The sequence below is a fragment of the Pseudorasbora parva genome, chromosome 16 (assembly GCF_024679245.1).
Source record: "Pseudorasbora parva isolate DD20220531a chromosome 16, ASM2467924v1, whole genome shotgun sequence".
Taxonomy (NCBI): domain Eukaryota; kingdom Metazoa; phylum Chordata; class Actinopteri; order Cypriniformes; family Gobionidae; genus Pseudorasbora; species Pseudorasbora parva.
Window position 1 is genome coordinate 31,033,287 of NC_090187.1, and position 20,742 is coordinate 31,054,028.

Below are 20,742 nucleotides of genomic sequence, written 5' to 3' on the forward strand. Positions count from 1 at the left end.
GGAGAAACTCATCCCGCTTTTGTGCTACAGACGTGAATGATACCTCAAATTGTGTGGCTTGTTGAATAGTGTGTGCTGTTACTTAGTGACTAAGTGATCGAACTTCACCTGGCAGATAGAAATAGGCTTATTGAAGTAGAGCCCCAAGCAATATCAAATGCAATGGTTCTCAGCAAGGTTTCGTTTCCAACAAAGATAAACAGGGTTTGTGTTGACCACAATGTTGTACAATAAATTGATGCAATAAAAACAATATTTTCTAAAACTATGTTCTGTTCTAGCTTAATAATTATGCTTATTTATTTAGCCCTATATCCTTTAAGGTGCAGTGTGTAAATCTTCGTGGCCTCTAGTGGTAAGGTTGTGAATTGCAATCACCCACCACTCACCCCTCCCTTTCGTCCAGATTCTACGAGTGTCAGCAGAGGACAAAAAGTTTGTTGTCGGGGAGAGGAGAGAGTGTGTTTTGTAGAGAAGTTTGTCCATTCAGGGCTACTGTAGAAGCGTGGCGGCACAAAATGGCGTCTTTACTACAGTATAAGGGGACCCGTGGTGTATGCAGATAGAAATGGGTCATTCTAAGGTAATACAAACATAACGGTTCATTATGTAAGGCCTTTACTTTGACTCTAGGACTTTAAGGTTTTACTTACTTGACTCTGTTGATGTTGACACTACAAATGTTTGTGCGTGTGCGTGCGTGCGTGCGTGCGTGTGTGCATGTACTCAAATTAATACTTTTATTCAGCAATGATCCATGCACTTGATCAAAGTTGACATAAAATACTTTTACATTGTTACAGAAGATTATATTTCAAATAAATGCAGTTGTGTCATGGTTTCCACCATCAGAAAATATATTTGTGGAAAACTATATAAATTATATAAAATTATATTAAAATATATTATTAAAAAAATGCATTTTTAAATTATAATAATATTTCACAAAATATTGGGTTGTTGTTGTTGTTGTTTTAATCAAATATCAAAATAAATGCAGCCTTGGTGAGGAGATTATAATACATCTTGCCAACCTCAAACTTCTGAATAGTGTGAGAAGGATGGTGTACTATTTTTTTTTTTTTTTTTTTTTTGCACTGGCAAAGATAACTTTTCTTCAGAAAATATAAAACCAAAAATTTTCTTTTTCGAAAAACAATTCAGTCCTACAATTTCATCATCTTACTGCAAAGAGAATGTTACATAAATAATGCATTTTATATCATAATGTCTAAAGTGTTTGTAAAGGGTTGCACATGATCCCTTTTGTTTCCTCTCAGCATATCTATAAAGCAAAGATTACATGTTTTATTTTTTTTAAAAGTGCACTTTCCAAGTCATCCCTAATGAGCAAACACATTATCTCCGTGCGTGTATGTTCACAACGCGCACCGCAGAGATAGCTTCGCCGAGCTAATCGTGAGCATCCCTCACAAATGGCAGCCTGCGTTTATCTCGCCACCAGAGAATGCTACATTGTTTTCATGATGTGTCTGATAAATCATACAAGAATTGGACCATTTACAAACGGCATGACACTCTCTTTAGTCCCTTGCCCTCCAGAAAAAAAAAAAATTCATTGAGACATAACCCCGTCCTTAGAGGCCTCAGTACTGCACTTCCATTTCACGATCCTTTCATCATTTTCCCCAGAATTCTTCAACAATTCCATGACTGCACTTTGCCTCTTTCCTTTTTATTACTACACTTACTCCATTTCCTAAATCACTCACACACTCACCAAAAAAATGCACACACACAGTTAAACATACTCTTGTAGCTGTATTGTACATGTGAACTCCACCTCAGTGAGCATGGTTAGCACAATAGGACGGGAGAGATCATATCAAATCCTTTTCTCCGTGAAGAGTGCGCTGCGCTGCTTTCATTACAACGTAAACAAACAGACGTCAGCCTTAAACATCATTGATAAGGGCAGGATGAACTGATCCAGGTAGAGTAGGCGGATACAATGTACCTGCTTTGTAGATACATTTAGCCCGATGAATGGTAATGTGCGCTCAGTCAGGAGTGAGTTAGAGCGGAAGGAGATGAGAGTCCCTAACAGTGGGGGAACTTTCTGCCCGCTTCCAGATTTGCTTTAACTCAGTTAAGCAAAGTGAGTTTATCTAATCACCAAAAGAGGAATGACATTTGGCTGAAAGACTTAATGAAATTAAACTAAGACCTTCATGCAACCAGGGAGAACATAAACACCTTCAGGCCAAGCATTGTTCAGTCAGAAAGTTTCTTTTTATATAATTATATCTTATTATATTATATATTAATTTGGGGGAAAATGTTTATTAAACCATCAGTTGTTATAATAACTTAATTATTTAAACAATCAATTGTCAATATTAAATTATTAATAGCTAACTAATGAAAAAAATATATATGTATATATAAATGCATTTTATATAATATTTTCACTCACCAGCCACTTTATTAGTTACATTTATTCAACTGCTCGTAAAAGGTGCATTGTGTAATATTTATCAGGATCCATTGACAGAAATACAGTGTAATATACATGTTTTCCATTATGTTTTTATTGCTTCAAAAGGGGGTGGGTGATTGCAATTCACAATCTCACCACTAGATGCCTTTAAAATATACACACTGCACCTTTAAGGCAAATATCTAATCAGCCAATCACATAGCAGCAAATCAGTGTGTGGTCAGGACGATCTGCTGAAGTTCAAACTGAGCTTTAAAATGCAGAACAAAGGGGACTTAAGTGACTTTGAAAGTTTTCACAAACATCAATCTTTAGGGTTTACAGAGAAAGTCCTGAAAAAGGGACAATATCCAGTGGGCGGTAGTTCTTTGGGCAAGAATTACTTGTTAATGCCAGATGTCAGAGGTGAATGGCCACCTGTTAAAATTTAATAGAAAGGCCACATTAACTCAAATAACCACTTGTTACAACTGAGGTCTGCAGAAGAGCATCTCTGAATGCATAGCATATCAACTTAAAGCAGATGGCTTACAACAGAAGATCCCACCGGGTGCCTCTCCTGTCAGCTCAGGCTGAATAACACAAGGACAGTCGAATTGTGCCAAAAGTGTCTCTGATGTGTTCAGCGATTAGAATATAAATGTTTACCATAAACTAGCGTTAAATTTACAGTCAGGAGCCGCTACTGAAAGTTAGGATCCTGCCTTGTATCAATGTTTCAGGCTGTTCCTGCACTTTGGGCCTTTTAGTACCAAATAAGCATTGTTTAAACACCACAGACTGAGTATTGTTGCTAAACAAGTTTATCCCTTTATGACCACAGTGTGCCCATCTTCTGATGGCTACTTCCAGCTGGATAACGTGCAATGTCACAAAGCTCAAATCATCTCAAACTGGCTTCTTGAACATGACAATGAGTTATACTCAATACTCTAATGGTCTCCACAGTCACCAGATCTCAATCCAATAGAGCAGGAGTTGGCAGAATACATACATACATATATATATATATATATATATATATATATATATATATATTCTGCCGACTCCTGCTATATATATATATATATATATATATATATATATATATATATATATATATATATATATATATATATATATGTGAAGAACCAAAGAGAGCTTAGTTGTTAAAAAACTTTCCCTCTCTTTTATACTCTTTATTGCCATCAGGACTGAGTGCTTCTTTTAAATTAATTTATATTTTGGCTCTTATTCTTTGCTACAATTTTCATTGGCATTTCTCTCATCATTTAAGATACCTTAATGGGGAAGATTTATGGAGAGTAGATCCATTTGAATGTCTATTGCTTCTCAATTATAATAATTTTCCCATGGAACATATTTTAAGTCGATCATTTGAAAAGCCTCACACCATTTACCAATAATAGAGGTGCTTTTTATAGTTTCATCATCTTTCATGCTAATCAAACTAATTGCTTTTATCGTTTCATGGCGTCTTGTCCTGACCAGTTGTTCAGAGGTGCAGAGTTCCTGTTCAGATTGCTATTGTCACTGCTCTACTCAAGGAGCACGTGTGCAGTGCATTGTGGGGGCAGGTGTGCGCCGCAGGGACTGGGGTTTTTCAGTGACTTCCTCTCTCCTCTTTAGGCTTGTGTATGTACGGGTGCAGATGTGCACAGCGTGCCTCCTCCGCTATGTCTCCTGAGCGCCTGGCAAAGGGAGGATGAATCTGTATTGCTTTTTAACGCCGCTTTTCAAAGGCCCCGTTAAGCAGAAAAGTATGCCAGTGTGTGTCCGGAGAGGAAATGAAAAATGGGAATTGAGAGCTTTTTAAAGGAGCCTACATTAATCAGCACTGGAACCCACAGTCACAGGCCTCCCACTTGGGTCTTGGGTTTAAGATATTCTGCCCCTACCCCCTGCCTGCTTTAATCAGCATGACCGCTGGCACAGGTTAGAAATTAAAGGGCTCAGCACGGTGCCTGATTAGTGAAGGTTTCTGCAAGCTGCCTTTTCAACAAGTTGCAAGGCTGTGAGACTATATGCACATGTGCACGTATTTACTTCTGTCAGTTTTAAGAAGTGCCAAGTCAAGAACTAAGTGAAATGACATTTAAGGAGAGCTAAATTTAGGGCAAGTCTTGATTTTATTACTGATCTAATCGGTTTTAAGGTGATGATACATGGGGTGATGATAGATTCTCAATTGGAAAGCGCCCAAGCAACATCGCCCAAAAAAATGGCCCCGTGTAGCGTCACCTTTTAAGTCCCAATCTGAGAGTCTTAAGCCGCGTTTCCACCACAGGAACTTTACCCGGGAACCAGGAACTTTGGGAGGTACTCGGTGTGTTTAGACCGCAGGAACCAGGATCTAAATGAAGTTCTGGGTAAATATTTCCCCCTCCAAACGGCCATGCTCGCGAGGTATACTTTTTCAAAGTTCAGGAACTTTCGAGGGCGGGACTTTGGTGCTGAACATGCTGATTGGTTAAGCATTTTATTTCAACCGGCATTTTTAAAAGTCTTTTGAAAGGTTCGGCCTACGTTCAGTAAATATCAGTTGCTCTCTGTCTGATGACGTGCGTTCGTCTCAGCCATCTCACGTGCAATGTCCGTAATAGCTGATTATATACATTGTCATTTTAAATCTAGCTTTACAAGCTTTCTGAATATGCTGTTTCCTGTAAAAAAGTTCCTGGTACAAATTGTTCCGAGTAATTTTGGTGCAAGCAGGGCTTTAGTTTGTCAATTATAAACACATTCTCTGTAAATGTAGACAAAATGACTAGGAACATCCATTACGGAAGTACATCAGGACAATGTTGATGGTGGTAGTAATGAACATATGGCTTGAATGTATAATTATTTCTCTCTTTCTCCACCAGCTCATCCCCACCTCCCTTCTCATTCTTTTGCGTGTGTCGTTTGAAATGTTTATTTTGTTCTGAATTGGGAGGACAGTTGCCTATTGGGGAAACACAGCAGCGCACTGACATTTCTGTGTGTGGTGATAACTGAGCAAACAGTTAGACTTCTGGCAGGCCTTTATTCTCTCTCTCTCTCTCTCTCTCTCTCTCTCTCTCTCTCTCTCTCTCTCTCTCTCTCTCTCTCTCTCTCTCTCTCTCTCTCATTCTCTTTCACTCTCTAGGCTATTTTTTTTGTTGGGGAAAATATCTTCATTTCTCAGTTGCCTTTGCTCTTGTCTGCTTTTTTGTCTCTTTTTTTTTGTTTTTCTATTTTTGAAGTATAAACAGCTTCCTTATTCAATTGACCTGTGATTTTCAGCAGCTCAAATGAGTGTTACAGGTTCAGTACAAGTTGGGCTGTATCCATGATTAGAAAAAAGATTTAACTCGTACCTTTTTTTTCACTCCCCACGTGCATCAATGAGCCTTGGCCGCCCATGACCCTGTCGCCAGTTCGCCACTGTTTCTTCCTTGCACCACTTTTGATAGACACTTTTGATCTGACCACTGAGTTTTGGAGATGCTCTGACCCAGCCGTCATGGCCCTTTGTTAAACCCATTAAAATCCTTACACTGCCCTTTGAGGACAAAATGTTCACTTGTTGTCTAATATATCCCACCCACTAACAGGTGCCGTGACGAAGAGATAATGTCATGCCTGATCGGGATAGATAGATTTACTTAAGCTTAACTAGTACAGAGGTATAATTGTGTGGGTTGTGCCATAGCTCAGGTGGTCTGTCAACACCACTGACCCATTTAGACTGTTGTAATCATTGATGTTCTTCTCTGTGGCAGAGGTTGGTGACTACCTGATGCTCTGCCTGTATATCTTCACCTTTTGACAGGGCTGTTCAACATCTCAGCTGTGTTGCAGCCTCCGGCCTGACGTGGCAGCTCGGAGAAAGTGGCATGGGGCTGGCGGAGCGTTGGCCTCAGAAAATAAAAGGCTAAAAAAATCAATAGCTAATTGCCAGGACAGGCCCCCGAGGAGGGTCGGCTAGACCCCAGCTCGGATTGATCTTGGCTGGAAAATGATTGGGCTGAGGGTGACACTAATGCCGGCAGGTAATTTGTAGCATAATGGCATGATGTCTGTGCCATTAGGATTTCCCAGCGCCAATGTCTCCCTCGCAGAGCTCTCACAGGATGACCCCTGCTCCCTGCTGCAGAGCGGCTTTTCAATCCCATAATGCCTCATTATCTGTCGATCAATCACATGCTGACTGCTGTATGATGGACTAATACTGAACTATTCTCTGAATTGTTTGTGCTAAAGTAGAAAACTTGTTTTCGACCAAGAAAGAACAGTTTTGTGGTTGTATACAACACTTAGTTCTGGTCCTTGGATTTGATTTGCTGAACGGCATTCTGAACGTGCAGATATTTAGAATAACGTTATATTGTATGTTCCACTCATTCATCCACTCATACTCTTCTTAACTTGTTGTCAGTAAATTTAATGGAAACACTTTATTTTACAATGTCCTTGTTACATATGTTACCTTTGCTTACTACAGTAATAACAGTAAATTATGCATAATTATGCAACTAACCCTGAAACAAACCCTTACCCTACCCTAACACAGTGCGCGCACACACACACACACACACACACACACACACACACACACACACACACACACACACACACACACACACACACACACACACACACACACACACACACACACACACACACACACACACACACACACACACACACACACACACACACACACATATATATTGTTAACTTTGGCCAAGTCAATACAGTACATTAGCATAAATACAAGTGCTCGTACACTGCTCGTCACCTGGCTGTTTATTCGCTCTCACCTGCTGTGTGATTTTGTCCCGGGTTGCAGCTGTCTTTCACATGAGAGTTCCTTTCCATCTGGTTTACACAGATATATCCCATGAGGGATGACACAGGTGTTCAGGGCAGCATCTGCATCCCTCACAATCACAGCTGGATTAGCTGTCAGTCAGAGCAAGATATTTTACTTAGTTTACGTTTTACTTCATGCAGCGTTCTCACATGCCAAATTACCACCAGACTATTCATCTATCTTAAGACTTCAACTATATTCAGTGTATGAGTCATTTAAATTAAAATCTCTCTCTTTCTCTCTCTCTCTCTCTCTCTCTCTCTCTCTCTCTCTCTCTCTCTCTCTCTCTCTCTCTCTCTCTCTCTCTCTCTCTCTCTCTCTCTCTCTCTCTCTCTCTCTCTCTCTCTCTCGCGCGCTTAAGCTTGTGTCTGAGTTTTGGAACACAGTGTCTGGTTTCTAGCTGGTACAAGCCACTTATGCTTATATTCTCTACTGTGGATGTAATCTGTGCATTTCCAAATTTTGTTACATTATTATTTCCCCACCATTGACTGAATTTTCCGGCACTTCACATGTTGTTATATGGTATGAGGCGCTATTACACATCTTCTGTACAGAATCTTTGGATCAAAACACAGGTGAGGAAGAAGCAGAAACAAGTGATAAAAGCATTGCTTATGCACATGTAATATAACGCGATCATCAAACATTAAACAGCATATTAATCAAAACTGCCTGACTGAATGAAATATCAAACCAGGTCAATGTATAGGACTGTGAGGCTTGAGGGGATGTTATTGGACTCATTAATGTTTAGATCATCGTTCCGCATCCAATCTGGATGTAGTCTTTAACAAAAACGTTTTTTTCCTCTGCTTTTTGTTCATAATGTTTCTTTTCTTTTATGAAACTTACCCACATTAAAGTATTGATAAAACAAGAACACATGAAGATGTAAAAAACAACAACATTTGTATTATTATTATTTTGTTCTTTTTATGAGTCAAATTTGGTTCAAACTACATATTTGGAGTTTTTGAGAAATATGACCTGAATCAGTGTTAGGAGGTACAGTACAAGCTGGTCACTGAGAGGTCGACAAGAGTATCATCTTCAAAAAACCAGCTAATGAGGAGTTTGGACCAGCCAGAAACCAGTTAACATACTATCAAAACACAGATTGCAACTTAAGCGGGATTTTTCAGAAGAGTCTCCTTGAGTTTTTGATTCGATACCCTCCAAACATCGTTTGAATATATTTCATGAATTCAGTGTAAATCACATCATCGCACTTGAACTCAGTGTGCTAGCCTGCATCATTTCAAAGCTAAATTGCATCATTACGTGCCATTCAAATTGATTTTTTTTTCCTCTTTATTCTCTCATTCACTCTCGTTTTGCTTGTTTATAGTCCTGGGGGTTGTGATGCAAATGGCAAAGACACTCTTGGAGTTTCAGGGGCCTGTGAAAGGACAGGGAGCTGCCCCAGACATGAGTGGCGGGTTGGCCGTGGGCTCCCTGTGGGGTTTCCGCTACACGAGTGCTTCTAATCTATTAAAGAGCTTCAGCTCTTTCCTCTACCCACAATCCACCAGCCCTCCGCAGGCCCGCACTTGATTATCTGTCCCTCACTTTTTCTGTTACTTCTCCCAGTGAGGAATAGAAGCAGACAGAGCGTGCAAGACACACGAAAACCAATCTCGGCCCATCTCCCTGTCTCGTTGTCCCTTGTCTTTGATGGCCGATGCTATTTTAAAGCCCCGGGACTCCCAGAGCTCCAGGCCTGGTTATCTTCCTTTCACTTTTACGCTGGTACATTTCCAGATGAGATAATTGTTTTAGATGCGTTGGCTTTTAAAGCGCTTTGGAAAAAAAAATGTAAGGCGACCAGCTGGTTCAGAGAACAGAGCATTCATAAATAACAATCCTATTTTCTTTTCTTTTCGTTTTTTCTCTTTTCTAGATGTGTTTGATTTCAAGCAGGGGAGTAATGTTATTATTATGGCATTAGTCAGTGTTTTAGCATAAACATAACTGGCTTCTAATTATTTAATGTCTGATGATATAAAACTAATTAAAGTAGGGTTTAGTGCAGTGCTTCTCAACCAGGGGTATTGGCAAACTTCCAAAGGGTCCCCAATAAGTTTTAAATGAATTAAATGTTGTTGTATTAAACCTGTTAACCGTGTCATGCTGTGCTTAGCTATCATGCTAGCTTGCCCTAGAGCGATTATGTTTTACAACTAATTTTGAAAAGTAAAGATCGTTGGAATGGTTTATTTTTATATACAAAGTCAAAGAAAGTGAAGTGACAAGTTTGGAATTAGGAGTTAAAACAGAATGGAAAGGCATCAGTAAATATAATAAGGACAAAAGAATAATACTTAGAGCCTCTTAGAGCCTGAGAATATGTGTAGGAGACACATGGAACATGAATGGGGCCATTTGTCCCACAAAACAACAATTGATTGTTGCCATAATATAGTCAATAATTCATTTTGATTATGTTTAGCACACTTGCAGTATGATTGTAGTGCAAAGGCTTCATAAATGATCTATTTTAGTTTGAGTTTGCCCACTAAAACAAGGACCAAAAATAACTATATTCAATAGTATAGTTAAATATATACTATAAATATATTATTATGGACAAAATGTATAGCACACCTATATAGGTTTGAATGAACACTGTAGGGGAGAGCGGGCCACAACTTAACCAGTTAGTTCCCTTTCGGGGAACTCGAGCTGCGTCGAAACGCTGTGAGAACGCCTCTGCGTTAATGCGTCGTGAAGCGCCTGTAGAACCATTCCATCGGAAAAAAGATCGATCGTCGGCGTGATGACGTCATCGACCGGAAGCTATAAAACGTCCGTGAAAACAAACAGGAACTAGCTTCTGTGCCTTCAGTAAGCGATCTGTGTGAACCTGTCTGTCTATTTGGTGTTTTTGTCTGTCTATTATCAGAGATTTTCCACCCTTTTGTTAAATATTTCATATATTAACAGAAAAAAGAGAAAATAAAATAGATAGAAATGGCGAGTGAAAGCAGCAATTTCAGAAAGTGTGTTCCTCCCTGCCCACGCTACATCACGGGCGGGGACACACATCTTCTCTGTGTTGCATGCTTGGGAGCGCAGCATGCCCAGGCAGCCCTCGAGGGGGCTGCTTGCGAGCACTGTGAGCGTATGCCACTGAGAACGCTGCGCTCCCGCCGGGCACTCTTCGAGGAGGGTGCCTCGGCTCGTGTTCCCCGCGGCTCTGGTCCCGCTGCTGCCGAGGCAGAGCGGAGGCTGCAGTCGTGGGGTTCACAATTGGATGTTGCAGAGGGGTTTGAGACGGGCACTGCCTTATCTCTGCCCTCACCTGCTCCATCCAGCGGTTCTTCTCGGGGCTTGGAAGCACGCATTGCGGTTTCTTCCCCCCCGAGAGAGCCGCCGGTGCTCCAACTATCCAGCTCCGAGGAGGTGGACGTTGAGAGCATCGCGACTGAAGATTCGCCACTTCAGTCCCCTGCGAGTGATGAGCTCGTTGAGGTTCTAACGCGAGCCGTGGCCAGATTAAATATTGACTGGCCCGTAGAGAGATCTGAGGCAGGAAAGAGACGATCTAGTAAATTAGATGAAAGATTCCTGCCCGCTCGCGCTTCAGAACCTCAGCGGCGGGGCCTGCCATTCTTCCATGATTTGCACACCGAGGTGGCAACGTCATGGAGGAGACCGGCATCATACCGTGTGTTCAGCCCTCAGACTTCGGTCTATAGCAACATCATGGGGCTGAAGCACTACGGTTATGGGGCGATGCCAAAGGTAGAAGAGACGCTCGCGAGCCATCTCTCGCCTTCCTCGGCATCGTCCCTAAAGGCCCCGACTTTGCCCACCAGACCATTGAAAACAACGTCGGCACTGGTGGGCAAAGCGTACTCGGCGGCAGGTCAGGCTGCTGCATGCCTACACACCATGGCAATTATGCAGGCTTATCAGGCTGACCTGCTCAGGGATCTAGATGGACGCGATGAAGTGGGGGGTGACGTCATAAATGAGCTTAGAACAGCAGCCGATCTAACTCTCCGGGCCACCAAAGAGACGGCCAGATGTGTTGGCCGCTCGATGGCAGCATTGGTGGCTACGGAGAGACATTTATGGCTCAACCCCACCGAAATCAAAGAGAGGGAGAAGAGCTTTCTGCTCGACGCGCCGCTGTCTCCTGGTGGCCTCTTCGGTGACGCAGTACACACTGTCACCGAGAGGTTCCAGGAGTCAAAGAAACAAGCTGCGGCGCTAAAGCAGTTTCTCCCTCTCCGAGTCCAGGTCCCTGGGGCTGCCGCTGACATCAGGCAGCCCAAGCCGAGTACGAGCTCAGCTCACAGGGCACAACAAAAGCAGAGCGTCGCCGCTCGGGCTCCCCCTCAGCGTGGGGACGAGGGGCGGCGCTCTCAGGCGAGGCCTTCGAGGGGCAGGGCTGATCTGCGGACAGTCCTGATCGCCAAGAAGGCCTCGTCGAAGCGTTCCTGACGCCAGAAGCGTCAGGACGCTGAGGGTGGTTCCCCCCGTAGGGAAACGGTGTCTACCCCTGCCAACGGTACCCGTTTCCCTGCGGCACCCTCGGGGGGCCGCGCTGCCAACCCCGCCGCAATGCCGGGGCGCAGTCGGTCTCCGCGGGCCACCCGAGGGTGGTCCGCACCCCCTTCGGGGGGTCCCCGAGCAGTCAAGTCAGTCGTTCCCTGCCGGTCCGCCGCTTCAGGGCACTGCATTTGTTGCTTGAAGAACACCAGAGGCCAGCCTCGAGAGGCTGGTTCCCTTAGTAGATTTTCTAGACGAATGGAAACGTCTATCAAATATATCTCATTGGGTCCTGCAGATAGTAGAAAGGGGGTACGCCATTCAATTCAGAAGTCGGCCACCTCCTTTCTGCGGTGTCCTACCTACAGAGGTGGGCCCGGAGCAGGCTCTGGTAATGGCACAGGAAGTAGAGACACTCCTGCAAAAAGGGGCTATAGAGAGGGTTCCCCCTCCCAGCAGGGAGTCTGGCTTTTACAGCCGTTACTTCATCGTGCCGAAGAAGGATGGGGGCTTACGCCCGATATTAGATCTGCGGCTATTGAATCGCTCGGTGGCCAGGCTCAAATTCAAGATGCTTACACTCAGACAGATTGTAGCGCAGGTCAGATCGGAGGATTGGTTTGTCACCATAGACCTCAAAGATGCGTATTTTCATGTCTCCATCCTTCCACATCACAGGAAGTTCCTGAGGTTTGCCTTCGGGGGAGAGGCATACCAATATCGTGTACTTCCCTTCGGTCTAGCACTGTCACCCCGCACGTTCACCAAGTGTGTGGATGCAGCTCTGGCGCCGCTGCGTCTTCAGGGCATCCGCATACTGAACTACATCGACGACTGGCTGATTCTAGCGAATACAGAGCAGATGGCGGTTCAGCATCGAGATGCTGTTCTCGCCCATATGTCGAAGCTGGGGTTGAGGCTGAACGCCAAGAAGAGTGTGCTTTCTCCGGCTCAGAGAACCACTTTTCTAGGTGTGAACTGGGACTCGATAATTATGCGGGCGCAATTATCGCCAACACGCATAGCGTCGATCCTGGCAGCCGCCAAAGAACAGAAGCTAGGCCGAGCCGTCACTGTGAAACAGTTCCAGAAACTGTTAGGTCTCATGGCAGCAGCGTCCAACGTGATACCTCTTGGCCTACTGTACATGAGGCCACTGCAGTGGTGGCTCAAAACACAAGGGTTCTCCCCGAGGGGAAATCCGCTCCGCACGATCAAAGTCACGCGGCGATGCCTACGTGCTCTGGTCATGTGGAAAAACCCGGGGTTTTTATCTCAGGGTCCCGTGTTGGGGGCTCATGTTCGTCGCGTAACGCTAACGACAGACGCCTCCCTCACGGGCTGGGGGGCGACCATGAGTGGTCGCTCATCCCAGGGTCTATGGCAGGAACATCAGCGGCACTGGCACATAAATCGGCTAGAGATGCTCGCAGTGTTTCTTGCATTGAAACAGTTCCTGCCCGACCTCAGGGGCCACCACGTACTAGTCAGAACAGACAACACGTCCGTGGTGGCCTATATAAATCACCAGGGGGGTCTGAGGTCTCGTCCGTTGGACAAATTGGCACATCGGATCCTCCTGTGGGCCCAAGGGAAATTGCTGTCAATCAGGGCAGTATATATCCCGGGGGCCCTAAACCAGGAAGCAGACAGCCTGTCGAGACAGGGGCCGAGGCCCGGGGAATGGAGACTCCACCCAGAGGTGGTGGAGCTCCTATGGAAGGTTTATGGGAAAGCAGAGATAGACCTGTTCGCTTCGGCGGAGAATTCTCACTGCCCGCGGTGGTTTTCTCTGACCCATCTGGCCCCGCTGGGGCTGGATGCCATGGTACAGGAGTGGCCGAGGCTGCCTCTGTACGCCTTCCCCCCGATTGTCCTGCTTCCAGGAGTTCTGGAGAGGGTACGCCGGGACGGGGCCCAGGTACTTCTAGTGGCCCCGAACTGGCCGACCCGAGTATGGTTTTCGGACCTAATATCTCTCCTGGAAGGCTCTCCGATGGAGATTCCGACCAGGAGGGATCTACTCTCTCAGGCGGGCGGGAGATTCCTGCACCCACGCCCGGAGATGTGGAAACTGTGGGCCTGGCCTCTGAGGGGGCTAGGCTCATAGAGGAGGGTCTCTCGGCCGAGGTCGTAGAGACCATCCTTCACTCCAGAGCTCCGTCCACGAGGAAGCTGTACGCTTTGAAATGGAGACTTTTCTCAGCATGGTGCAGAGAACGCCAGTGGGATCCAGTTAACTGCCCGGTTGGTACAGTGCTGGAGTTCCTGCAGGAGAGGTTCTCTGCAGGGTTGACCCCCTCCACACTTAAGGTGTACGTGGCGGCCTTGGGTGCTGTCCACGTCCCTTGCAGTGGAGTGTCTTTGGGAAGACACCCTCTAATTACACGCTTCCTTCGTGGCACATTAAGGTTGAGGCCAGTTATGCACTCGAGGGTCCCGGCATGGGACTTGGCCATTGTTTTGAGGGGCTTGTCCGGACCTCCGTTCGAACCTCTGGAGGAGGTTTCGGATAAGTTCCTCACCCTGAAAACTATCTTCCTTTTGGCCATTTCATCTCTTAAAAGGATAGGAGATATTCAGTCCCTGTCAGTAGGGCCCTCATGTCTAGAGTTCGCGCCTGGGATGGTGAAAGCATTTCTGCATCCCAGGCCGGGTTATGTCCCCAAGGTTCCTACGAGCCCACGGGGCCCCATCACTCTACAAGCCTTCTGTCCTCCTCCATTCTTGACGTCAGACCAGGAAAGTTTAAATCTGTTGTGTCCAGTGAGGGCACTGGATACTTACGTCCACAGAGCTGCCCTGTGGAGAAAAACTGAACAATTGTTTGTTTGCTTCGGACCCCCTAAGAAGGGGGCTCCTGTATCCAAGCAGAGGATGAGCAAGTGGGTGGTCGAGGCCATTTCACTTGCTTATGAAGCTACCGGGCAGCCATCTCCTTTGGCTGTCCGGGCACATTCAACCAGGGGTATGGCTGCTTCTAAAGCACTTTTGTCGGGGGCTTCCCTCCATGATATATGTAACGCGGCCGGATGGTCGTCTCCTTCTACCTTCGTCAGGTTCTACGAGCTAGACCTGGCATCTACAGTAGGGGCACAGGTTCTCTCGTAACCGTGTGCGCTTCGGCTTCACACATACGAGACACTTGGTCCTATGGCGATGTGGGTATAAGCGTTCTCACAGCGTTTCGACGCAGCTCGAGTTCCCCGAAAGGGAACGTCTCAGGTTACGTATGTAACCCTAGTTCCCTGAGGGAACGAGACGCTGCGTCGCTCTGCCATACTCCCGGCGTGTCCGTGATCACTTACTTCAGGCTTTATCAGAAGTTAGTTCCTGTTTGTTTTCACGGACGTTTTATAGCTTCCGGTCGATGACGTCATCACGCCGACGATCGATCTTTTTTCCGATGGAATGGTTCTACAGGCGCTTCACGACGCATTAACGCAGAGGCGTTCTCACAGCGTTTCGACGCAGCGTCTCGTTCCCTCAGGGAACTAGGGTTACATACGTAACCTGAGACGTTAACACACATGGTTGAAAACTTCACACACTTACCAGGATGATGAAACATTGTGTAATTAGTAGTTGCCTACTATCAACATTATGTTGAGAAATATTCTATTCCATTCCATTCCATTCCATTCCATTATGAATTCTGTTGAGAAACCATGAGGAAAAGGGTGAATAAAGACTGAGAGTCAATGTTCAGAAATGCTTTTTTTGTGTGTTTATTGTCTAAATTTATTATTTGTTTATTTAACTTTTTTTTTAACTCCTATTTTATTGACAAACTATTTTAGTTTGTCTTAAATATTTTTTTGATTATCAGGTAACATTTTAAGCTGTCATATGTAAATGTTACATGTTGCCCCTCACGTTACAATGTACATTTTACTTTAATTTTTTAGGGCAAATCAAGAAAAAAGTATACACTGTATAAACGAAACAAAACCGCATAATTGTACTAGGCATGTGAGAAATTAATGTGGGGAAAAAAAAAATACTCTGAACCACAAGTGGATCTACACAAACTGAGGAAGTCAAAAAGGTTGTGCCCCACTCTCCGCTATGTTTGCCATTTACAGAAAAAGATGGATAGTAAAAAGAAGGGAAAAAAACATAGCAGCCTACCACACAAATATAATTACTGTTTCAACCTCTATGTCAGATTCCTCATAAAATAGCGATGTGACATCTCAGTTAAAACAATAATTTATATATGTATTGTATGCTGCTGTATTTCTGTGTCTTTTTTTTTGCTTTCTTTTTATTATTGAAATCGACCACTGAATCGCATACAGAGGATTGTGGGTGCTTGTGCAAGTGTAGATGGTGAATGTTAAGTCTCAGGATTAAGCACCAAGTGTCTTTCTGAAGCAAGCTTAGCTGCCAGTGACATACTGTCGTCTAAGAAGCAGAAGTAGTGACACTTTCTTCAAGTGTCATTTCAGATGCTAGTTACAAATCACAGTGGAGAGAACAGCTTTTGACGCTTCTAATCCTCCAGGCCATGATCTCCACATCGCGACCAAGTCTTCCATGTCCTGCATGTGTCTCCCCTCTTTCTATCTAATGCAATTCAGTATTTAGTGTAACTGAGTTTGTTTAGTTTCAGGTACCAGCTGCCTCTTATAGTCTTGCTTATTTTAAAATATATCGGAAGGGCTTGTTTGTACAAAAAGTTGGATATTAAACGAGTGCTCTTTTTGTTTCTGGCCTGATGTGTTCCTGTCTTACAGTCTTTTTTTAATTATTTGTGTCCCACTTTAGCTGCATACAGTCTGTTAGCTGGGAGGATTGCTGCCTGAGTGCACATTTGCTTTAGGGCCTGAACGCTTTGATTGGATATTGATCACAGACCTCGGCGGGTTTGGGGAGCATGGCACCTCATGGGCTTGTGGGATGGTTGCGAGCACTTTTCTGATCCATCTACCACCCTAATCATCTGTCCCATCGCTGTGAAAATTTGACTTTGTAAAATTGCGTCACACAACTGACTCGTCACACAAATTGACTTGCCATTGAACTCTTTTTTTTCTGTTTCACATGTTTGTTTGTTGTGTGTGTGTGTGTGTGTGTGTGTGTGTGTGTGTGTGTGTGTGTGTGTGTGTGTGTGTGTGTGTGTGTGTGTGTGTGTGTGTGTGTGTGTGTGTGTGTGTGTGTGTGTGTGTGTATATATATATATATATATAGACAGACAGACAGACAGACAGACAGACAGACAGATAGATAGATAGATAGATAGATAGATAGATAGATAGATAGATAGATAGATAGATAGATGGATAGATAGATAGATAGATAGATAGATAGATAGATAGATAGATAGATAGATAGATAGATAGATAGATAGATAGATAGATAGATAGATAGATAGATAGATAGATAGATAGATAGATAGATAGATAGATAGATACTATGCAAGTCAATGAGGACCATCAAGTGTTTTGGTTACCGACATTATTCAAAATATCTTCTTTTGTGTTCAGCTGATGAAATAAATGAATACCGGTTTGGAACCAGTTGAGGGTGAATAAATGATGACATGATTTAAATGTTTGGGTGAACTATCGATTTAATAAATAACATGCTTATTTAATCAGGAAACTTTTTTACATAGGAAACATAGTAGTTACCACAAAAGATTGAATATAAATCACTTGAAAACACGCATGACAAATGTTCACAGGTATGACAGATGTTTATTATCCTGAAAATTTGTCAGAAGAAATCTGCTAATTATTAGGCTACATACTGTGAAACATCAGAAGGTGTAGGTGCAAAACTGTAGAGAAAACATGTCTTTATATGTTTTCATTTAATTAAACAAAAGTGACAGAGAACAAGATTGATGGAGTTGGAGAGGTGAGAAAGATAGGTTGTGTTTATATATATATATATATATATATATATATATATATATATATATATATATATATATATATATATATATATATATATATATATATATATATATATATATATATATAATTCAGTTTAAGCACTCAGAAGCTTTGTGACATCCTCGCGTAAACTGTTTTTCCCACTTCTTCATGTCAACAAAAATTGGCATACAGTATTTTTCTGCACTGTTTTTCATTCTCATTCCCCCCGAACTCAAAATACTTTTAAAATGCGTCGTTAAATGTGTATAACCATCATAATAAAATACAAAACAAGTTCCAAACCTGATTAACTTTATTGTAAGGAGTAGTAACTAATATGAGACATACACTGAACAAAACGATAAAAGCAACACTTTTGTTTTTGTCCCAATTTTTCACGAGCTGAACTCCAAGATCTAAGACTTTTTCAATGTACACAAAAGGTCTATTTCTCTCAAATGTTATTCACAAATCTGTCTGAATCTGTGTTAGTGAGCACTTCTCCTTTGCCGAGGTAATCCATCCACCTCACAGGTGTGGCATATCAAGTTGCTGATAATACAGAATAATTATTGCACAGGGGTCCCATGGCATGGCCACAATTAAAGACCACTTTAAATCAGTTGTAGTCTTTGAGGGACTTGATCCCATCCATGTTCAAGTCTAATAATGTGGCATGAAATACATTAATTGAGGAAGTATGTTGTGTAAGCACAGGTTTAAAGCCGAGAAGGGAAGTTCGTAAGCCGTCTGGTAAAATCTCACACAATTTTTTATAGAGGTTTTATAGAGGCATACGTGAGTTGCATTAATAGAAGAAGGAATAAGGTCATGGCAGGCTCTTTTGAGTTGAGAAATGAAGGAAAGAAATCAATAGCAGAATGTCTTAGAGGTGAACGGAGTGGGTTTGACATTTATGAGGTGGCAGGTGTAGAGGTGCCGTATGAAAGAAGGGAACGGCAAGAACAAACTGTGCACATACAGCGTAATCAATAGGCCTCTCGGTCCCACCTGGGCGGCCTCAATCCTGTAGATTTAGATGTTTAAAGAAAGCCAAGTCTAAATGTATTGTAAATTAAATGTGCTTCATTGTCTTATTTTCCTCCCAACTTCCCAGCCGCTTTGACAGACATCGGAATAGATTTTCAAAAAGCGCTATGAAACTAATAAAGCAGGCGAAATAAAAAGCGGGAGGCTGGTTACATTTCCCTGACGTTTTTCATCAAATGACTTGAATTGCTTTCCACCCTTGCATTTGTCAAGATGCATTCAGGCTTACTTGGTCCCTTGGGGTAAACACAAGCATGGCATTTATAGCCCCACAAGTGAAAAAGCTTCTTAATTACTTCATAGACCTTTTATAGTTTCACGCATCATAGTTTTGAACATCAAAAGTGATTTTCAGACAGCACTCAAGAGATCTGGATGGCTTAGCTTGTGCCACGTAGCGACTGAAGAAAGTCTGATGGAGTGGGAGGGGGAAAAGCAACTGTATCAGCTCAACTGACAAGAGAAAGTGACTGGGTGAGCTTGTAATTCTTTCTAAGTAACTGGTTATCTGATGACAAAAGATTGCCTATTACTGTACTGATGTCTTTGTAAGGTCCAGTGATGATTCTGATTAGTTTAAGGGTTTACGCAATACTGCGTAATGTGTAAATTAATGATATCTTTAATCTCCAAAGCTTTTTACATTTCAATCTTCCTGATATTACATCCTATCAAGGAACACATTTATATAATGTGTTGGTAGTTTGTTTTCATATAAAATAACAAAAAATTTAAAAAAATCAGTACTATCAGTACTTACAAAAGCATCACATTTAAATGTAATCACATTTTAAATCAACTCATGACAAATCACTGCGAAGGTCCATCAATTACCTATCACAATCCGTGACTTAATACATCATTGTATCCACTTCATCATTCGATTGGCTATTTTTGAATGTGGGCATGATCTAGGGCGGATGGAGAGACAGTGATCGCTTTTGGGTCTTTTCTTTACACAAATCGATCGTTTGTCCTTGGAACACTTGGAATATGAAAACCAAATATTTAAACTGTAATAAAATATCACAATATTAAAACATTTTTTAAAACACTTCACCACCACAGGTTACAGTGGAAGATTGGAAGACAATGGAAGGCGATCGCCTGGAACTTTAGTTTTAAATATGGATATTTTCTTACACAAACGCATCGATTAGCTTCAGAAGGCCTTTATTAACCACCCAGAGCCATGTAGAGCATGTTATTTGATGGACCGATGCAGTTTTTATTGCCTTTAAAAAAAGAGCAACAGTTACTGTTTTTTATAAAGCTTAGATTAGTTAGGACTTCCTTAATATTACTCTTTCATTCGCCTGAAAGAAGAATGTCATATACACCTAGGATGACTTGAGGGTGAGTAAATCATGGGCTGATTTTTATTTTTTGGGGTGAATTATCCCTTTCAGTATTGATTTCAACATATGGTAAAAACTAATCTTTTCTGATCACTCTGTCTGGGTTTATTCTGCTGTAACAACTGGTTGGATGTACATTATCTTAAGTGTTTCAGTCACAAGATGGTACCAGACAGTTAATGACAGCAGAGTAACACGTTAAGCATATAAGTAGTACCGGTCAAGATAACAGTACCCAGATGAGCGGTGTGTTATTCAACTTTGGCGGTTGTTATCTGGGAATAATATACCGCTGGAATGTGAGATTGACCGATCAGAATCAAGTATTCCACAAAGCCATGTAATAATTTTTTATATAGTTTTTTTTTCCTTCCCTGAGTTTAGCCCTCTAATATGAACACTGTTTGACAGGGGGCGTCAGCTGTAAACTTCTTTAAAAATCATGTATATGAAATAGCTACACTCACCAAAAGGATTATTAGAAACACCATGCTAATACTGTGTTTGATCCCCTTTCACCTTCTGAACTGCCTTAATGCTGAAAGCATTCTTTAGAAATGTTGGCCCATATTGATAGGATAGCATCTTGCAGTTGATGGAGATTTGTGGGATGCACATCCAGGGCATGAAGCTCCCGTTCCACCACAT

The 20,742-nt window shown here is 42.7% G+C and overlaps 1 protein-coding gene across 1 annotated transcript in view; it reads left to right on the plus strand.

Annotated features, from left to right (window-relative positions):
- cdh13 (cadherin 13, H-cadherin (heart)) overlaps positions 1-20,742 on the plus strand; it is a 486,341-nt gene that overhangs the window by 270,564 nt on the left and 195,035 nt on the right. The window lies entirely within an intron of this gene.